This window comes from Myotis brandtii, unplaced genomic scaffold (genome assembly GCF_000412655.1).
Source record: "Myotis brandtii unplaced genomic scaffold, ASM41265v1 scaffold1225, whole genome shotgun sequence".
Classification (NCBI taxonomy): Eukaryota; Metazoa; Chordata; class Mammalia; order Chiroptera; family Vespertilionidae; genus Myotis; species Myotis brandtii.
The window spans coordinates 375,179-382,475 of record NW_005354272.1 but is presented as its reverse complement, the minus strand read 5'-3'; positions in this window follow the sequence as shown (position 1 = coordinate 382,475).

The window sequence follows — 7,297 nt, the reverse complement described above, 5'->3', positions numbered from 1 at the left end:
TGGCCAGAGCCCAGCCAGAGCAAAGGCCTGGGTCCCGGGTGCCAGAGGAAAACTGGTGCCAGCAGCCAAGGGAAGGGAAGGCCTATTGCACGAATCTCTTTGTGCAACAGGCCTCTAGTAATAAATATAATTATAAAATATACACTACTCTATTGTAAATTCCTAATATAACCAATTGATTCTCAAGAAATGTCTCTTGATTTTTGCTGAATTCTTTTACTGATGACCAACATGTGGTTTCAACTCAACTATAATGTGACAAATGCAATTGCATCTTTTATTGTAAAGGATTAGAAGAAAATAAAAATGAAAACCAAAGCAAAAATCAAAAACATTTTCGCATAAAACAATGATAATTGTGAAAGTCTTTATCTACATTCTCCTTTCCCATTTCCAGGACCAGAAGTAGTTCCTGTCAGCAGTTTCCTTCCAGGCATTAAACATTTTTTTGTACAATTTTACTTGTCAATTATATGTTCATTAAAAGGTTAAATTGTTACCTCTTCCATTGTTACCTCTCTGCTTTTTTTTATTTTTTATTTTTTAAATTAAATTTATTGGGGTGACAATGGTTAATAAGATTATATAGGTTTCAAGTGTACATTCCTATGATATATAATCTGTATTTATGATATATTATTGTCTCCCCACCACTCAAAGTCAAATCATCTTCTGTCACCATATATTTGACACCCTTTACTACCATCATACTGTTGTCTGTGTCTGAGTTCTTGTTTGTTTTTCTTTCTTGTTCATTTGTTGCTTTCAGTTTTATATCCCACATATGAGTGAAATCATATGGTTCTTGACTTTTTCTGTCTGACTTATTTGACTTAGCATGATATTCTCAAGAATCATCTATGTGTTGCAAATGCTATTATTTCATCTTTTCTTAGGGCTGACTAGTATTCCATAGTATATATGTACCACATCTTCTTTATCCAATCATCTATCGAAGGACACTTTTGTTGTTTCGATGTCTTGGCCAACATGAATAATGCTGCAATGAACATGGGGTTGCATATATCTTTGTGAATAAATGTCTTCAATTTTCCTGGGGAAATATCCAGAAAATGGTTGCTGGGTCATATGGTAATTCTATTCTTAATTTTTGAGGAGCATCATACTGTTTTCCACAGTGGCGCCACCAGTTTATATTCCTACCAGCAGTAAATGAGGCTTCCTCTTTCTCCACAATCTTTCCTACACTTGTTACTACTGGTCCTGTTGACAATAGCCATTCTAACAGGTGTGAGGTGATATCTCACTGTAATTTTAATTTGCATTTCCCTAATGGCTAGTGAAGTTGAACATCCTTTCATATATCTGTTGGGGAGAAGTGTCTGTTCAGGTCCTATGCCCATTTTTTATCTCATCATCATTTATCCCCTCTATGCCCTCTTTCACCTGCACCTACCCACTTTTACCACCCCCTTCCCCCCACAATCACCACACTGTTGTCTATGAGTTCTCTTTTAATTTAATTTAAATTTATTTTATTTTAATTTAATTTTATTTCTCAATACTCCTCAACACCCCTTCCCTACCAGAGCTGTATGCATGCTCTCTATTAGTCTGTCTCTATTTTACTTGGTAGTTCAGTTCAGTTCTCTACTCATTTTTAAATGGATTGTTGGTTTGTTTTGTGTTGAGTTGTATGAGTTCTTTATATATTATGGATATTAGCCCCTTATCAGAGCTGTTGTTTTTAATAGAATCAGCATGATATGGTGAAGAGGCCATTGCCTATGATCCAATTCTGATTCTGTCACCTATTCTCTGTGTGACTATAGGCAAGTTTCTTTAACTCTCGGTTTCTTCACTTGCAATCAGGGGTAATAATAGCATCTGCATCATAAGCTTTGCATGAGGATTAAGTTAGTTAATAGGTAGAATTTATGGCACTTAACAGTTCATTAAATTTAAAAGAATTAATCAATACATTTTAACACTTAGTACATGGAAGAAAGAGAGGGAGGGATACAAAGAAAAACAGACATAAGTTTTGTGTATAAATAAATTTAAAAATTAAAAACTAAAACAGTACAACTAATTTGGACTTTGGAAATATACTAGTACTTCTAGTATTATGCTGGCTGTTATTTGAGGTCCATCCCCTCCCTCAGCTTACATTCATTGACATTTAGCAAGTATTTATTTAGCAGATAATTGTGAGATATAATAAACATAATGGATATATATATATATATGAATTATTAATTGTACTCTTTTTTCAAGAAGCTTGCAGTTAGTAGTCAAAAGTGCAAATACACACACACACACACACACACACATACACACAAAAAATTAAAGAAAGATGACATCTGTTAAAGGTATGAACAGTGTGTCTGTGACTTCTGAGATGGGAGAGACAGCTTCTAACCAGTATGGTTTAAATAAAAGATAACTGTGGATTTGGCCTAATCCATTGAAGCAGAAGGGACAAACTGATGATTCAAAGGTTGAATTTGCCACAAACTAAAAAAACATGCACATTTTTCAAAAGATTTTTTGGATTATCTTACAATATTTAGATATTAAAACTGTATTTTTTGGGTTTTATTAAAAAATTAGAAGATCTGATGACAACACATCCTTTATTTCACACTGCCAAATCATTTGGAGGAGAGTTGTCTTGGTTTATTCAGACTGCTGTAACAAAATACTATAGATTGGGTGACATTATTCCTCAGTACCAAAGGCTGGGAAATCCAAGATCAAGGCATGAACAGATTATGTCTGGTGTGAGCCCACTTCCTGGTTCATAAGTGGCTGTCTTCTTACTCTGTCCTCACATGGCCAAAGCACAGAGAGGAAAGCTAGCTCTCTTATGACTTCCTTAAGGAGTTCTAATCATGAGGACTCCATCTTTATGACCTCATGTAATTCTAATTACCTCATAAATGTCCCACCTCTTAATACCGTCACACTGGGTATAAGATTTCAAAATATGAATTTTGGGAGGACACTAACATTTCAGTCCATAGTACAAGTAATGATTGCCCCTCTAGAGGGGCATTCACTCATTCTCTTGCTGTGGTAGCAGTAGATATTTGTAAAGTGGAGTTCAAACCTGCAGCTACTGGTACACAGTGATACACATAAATATTAATGATGATATTTAAGATTCTTCTGCTCTAGCATTTTTAGAACCCTTACATTGTCCAATTATTGGTTCAGCTTTCGTTATAATTGTGCTATGTATTGTTTTACTACTACTGGACTGTGATGGCTCAGTGACTTATCTCTGTAATGTTTACATTTATTTACTCCAGTTAAATCTTTTCATATCCTATCAGGTTTTTGTTCAATATGAGGTTTTATACAAATTTATTTTCCTAAAACATGATTGATTTAGGTGCTGCTTTATTTCACCACTTTCATTTGTCTGTTGTACTCTCTTTTTAGGAAGCATTATCAACTTAGTTTATTATGAAAGCTAAAAATAACCTTGCTCAAAAGTGACAATTAATTTAGTGAGCCTTCATAATACCTATTATTTAACCAGAGAATATAACATTTGGAACAAAATGTATTTTCCTCTTCAATCAGCAGTTCTCTGTAGTGTTTCCACTCCATAAATGCACTGTATTTAAAAGCAGATTAGAACTGACAACAATGAGTCACATGTCTGAATTTTTGACATGAAAATAAAAATGAGTTCCTGTGCATAGGAAGTCCAAAATTCATCTCTCTTTAGCCTAAGGTTTTCTTTTCTCAATATAAGTGACTAGTTTAATATAATATTGTTGACTTAGCCATGATGAATTTCAAGCTAAAGGCAGAAATAAATTTTGCATTAATAAATTGTTTTGAGATGAATTCAGAGTATTTCATTATATAAGGAGGGCAGCTATAAAACATGATGGTGGTCTTTCCATCATTACTACCTGTGGCCCATTTGTGAATCTGACATTTATCAGTGTGACAGAGAATATTAAGCAACTGATGGACAGTTATTAGCTGAAGTCCTGATATATTTACATCATGGGAAAATGCATTTGGTATTTTCTTGCTGGCAACTGGTCTGCTGTTCATAATTTGATGGAAAATTGATTAATCACACATTTAACTCAATGCAAGATCTTCTGCACTATAATAAATTATGGCCATTAATCAATAAGTACAAAGTAATTCCAAGAGTCTGGAGACATGCTGGTTTCTAATAGAAAAACTTGCACTTAGGCCTTCTTGCCAGTGACCACTTCATCTGAGGTATTTTGCACCTGCCTCAATCCAATTAGATGACATAATTAATGAACCTCAATGCTCTTGATAATTTGTTATACAAAAAAAAAGAGAATGTTTTGGCACATCCATTAAAATCTAATGTACAACACTTTGCAGAAAAAGGGGAAAATGGTGAATCAAAGCAACAGCAAGCTTATGCTGGGAATCTTGCCATTCAAGTGTAAGTGTGGCAAGCCACATCCTTATTTAATGTTGGGTGAAGATTCAGCTGCATTTATTTTTTAAAATCTAATGGATTTCTTTTTTCCTTTAGAAAAGTGAACTTGGCCTGTGCAAAGTTTCATGCCATCTTGTTTCTTTTATGACAAATTAAATGGTATGATTAGAATAAGTATTCAGGAAGTATTGTTTCAGAGGCAATCTAATAAATGTTTCCTTGGTTAAGTATCAGTTACAGTTTTACATATCCCAGTCATTCTGCACCTGTTTTATGCCGCTAACAATAGGCCTCTCAATAGATTTTAGTGAGAGAAAGCCTGGGAAGATAAAAAGAAAATTAGTTTGTAGCTAATTCTGTCGCTAAGAAATGCCAGGAGTTGAATGTGTTTAGAGACTTTGAAAAACAATTAGCTGTGGATTATAGGTCTAAAAGGCCTTACCTAACTGTACCTGGAAAATACTTTGCCCATTTAATGCCTTCTAAGCTGTCACTGAGCTTGAACTTTAGTCCCAGTGATTAATGAAAAGCTGCAGGGCACAGCTAGAAGCTAAAGTCTCAATTATGAAAAAGCAGTAACTAGTTTAATGTGCTGCTGCTTTTATACTTAAAGTGACAGCTATGAGAAATGGCAATATTTCCAATCATGCTTTAATAATTTATCACTCATTTATTGGCATGTCCAATGTGCTTTAATCCCACTATTCTTTTTCTTTTTCTGGGCTCCTGGGGTTGTCACACTGAAGAACACACTCTGGTCTGGTTCCTTAAAAAGCAGACCTTTCTTTTTGGAAGTTGGGGTCTGTTACCATAAAGTTTCATGTCTGTCTGTATCTATCTATCTATCTATTATCCATCTATCTATCTATCTATCATCTATCTATCATCTATTTATCTTCTAATTAGTGCCATATTATAGCAATAGAGTTTTTGAAAAGAGCATAGCCCAGTACCCTCTATCTACTTAAAGTTTACAAACTGCCATCTTAAATCCTGGCAGACACCTTGAATTGTATGCTTTTGGTTATAAGAGAAACTAGACAAGGGTGAGTGGAGAAATCAGTATAAGTCTACCTGTGCCAAGAGGAATCAATCTAGATGTGCAGACAGCAGACAAGTATAAGCAAACTAGAGGCCCAGTGCATGAAACTCATGCACTGGGGGAAGGGGTCCCTTAGCCTGGCCTGCGCCCTCTCGCATCCCAGAACCCCTTGGGGGAGGTTCACCTGCTGGCTTAGTTCCGATCCACCTGACAGTCGGATATCCCTCTCGCAGTCTGGGACCCCTTGTTCCTTACTGCCTGCCTGCTCGCTGCTCCTTACCACTCAACTCGCTGTTCCTTAGCACTGCTGCGGATTCAGGAGAGGCTCCCGCCACCGCTACTGCACTCACCAGTCGTGAGCCTGGCTTCTGGCTGAGCAATGCTCCCCCTGTGGGAGCACATTGACCACTAGGGGGGAACTCCTGGATTGATCATCTGCCCCCTGATGGTCAGTGCGCATGGACTGGTTGTTCCACTGGTCATTCCACCATTCAGTGGATTTCATATTAGGGTTTTATGATATAGGATTATAGAGCATTAAATGAGGTAGATGGAAGACAGATAAGATTTTTTTCAAGTAGTGGTACCAAATATTTTACAAAATTATTTAGGTCTAATTTTGTATTTTTAATTTCAGAAGTAAATTGTTTGATCAACAGCTATAGCCATTCCCTTGACGTAGATTTTTAGATCCTGTTAGGTTGTTTCCTGTAGTGTGTATAAGGCTTAACATAGTACCTGACATAGCACCTGATGAGTGGATGAGAAAACAAGTAAATAGAGTCATAAATCTGGGCTATTTGCTAATTTTAATTAATCTTCTCAAGTATTGTTTAAGTATCCACTGTACAGTAAAACTTGAATGAAAATAAGTGAAATTTCAAGGGACTTGAAAAATCACAGTTATATTTATAAGTATTTTAAATTGAGATTATAACACAATATCATAAAGTTTTATATAAGGTCTCCTTAAATAAAACAAAGGCACAAATAAATATGTTTAGTAGTTCTTAAATTGTGACGATATAGGCTTTTTCTGAAGTTGACTTTAAAAAATAGAATAGGTTATTAGTGCTTATGATATACTAGTAAATAATATAGGTAATATTTTTTAATTGCCTTAGGTTAATTTGTTGTCTAGAAGGTTTTTTTCCTTCTTAATTTTTAGATCTGTATTTATAAAATACATCTCTCAACTTCATAGTGAAAAATATTTATACATCATAAGAGTACAAATAACTTCTCAAGAAACAAACTGCAGGAACTCTTTTGGGTGCATAGAAAGAACACATATAACTAAAAAGTATCTTTCTTATAATTTGATAGTGAGGAATGTATTTTGTTTTCTTTAATTACCATCATCAATGGCAATAGGTACCAGCCTTCAAGGCTTCAGATCACAAATCAGCAAATAAATGTGAGGTCATAAAGTTCAAGTTTCAAAGCAGATGGCAGTTTGCTAGTAAAATATTAAAGGAACCAATTTTAACTAAAATTGGCTTAAAGTACTTCCTACTTGTCTGTCCCAGTGAAGGGTCAATTTTGACTCAGATGACAGTGGCCTTATGAGCCAGAGCACATGGATCTTGGTGTTCAATGAGCTTTTTGGAAGTTATTTGAGCCCAGTGATAGAAGTGATATACCTTGTTATTTCTTTGGTAAATAAAAAAGTGTGTTTGATCTACTACTATATTAAACTGATAAGAACAGATACTACACTTGATCTTAGCCAAAAGGCCGAGAAGCGATGATCTGCTACTATAATCAAAACAGATGACAACTTGTTCACAGAACTGAACTGTAAAATAAAACTGCAGATTGGGTTGAAGATTTAGTTTTAAATCCAA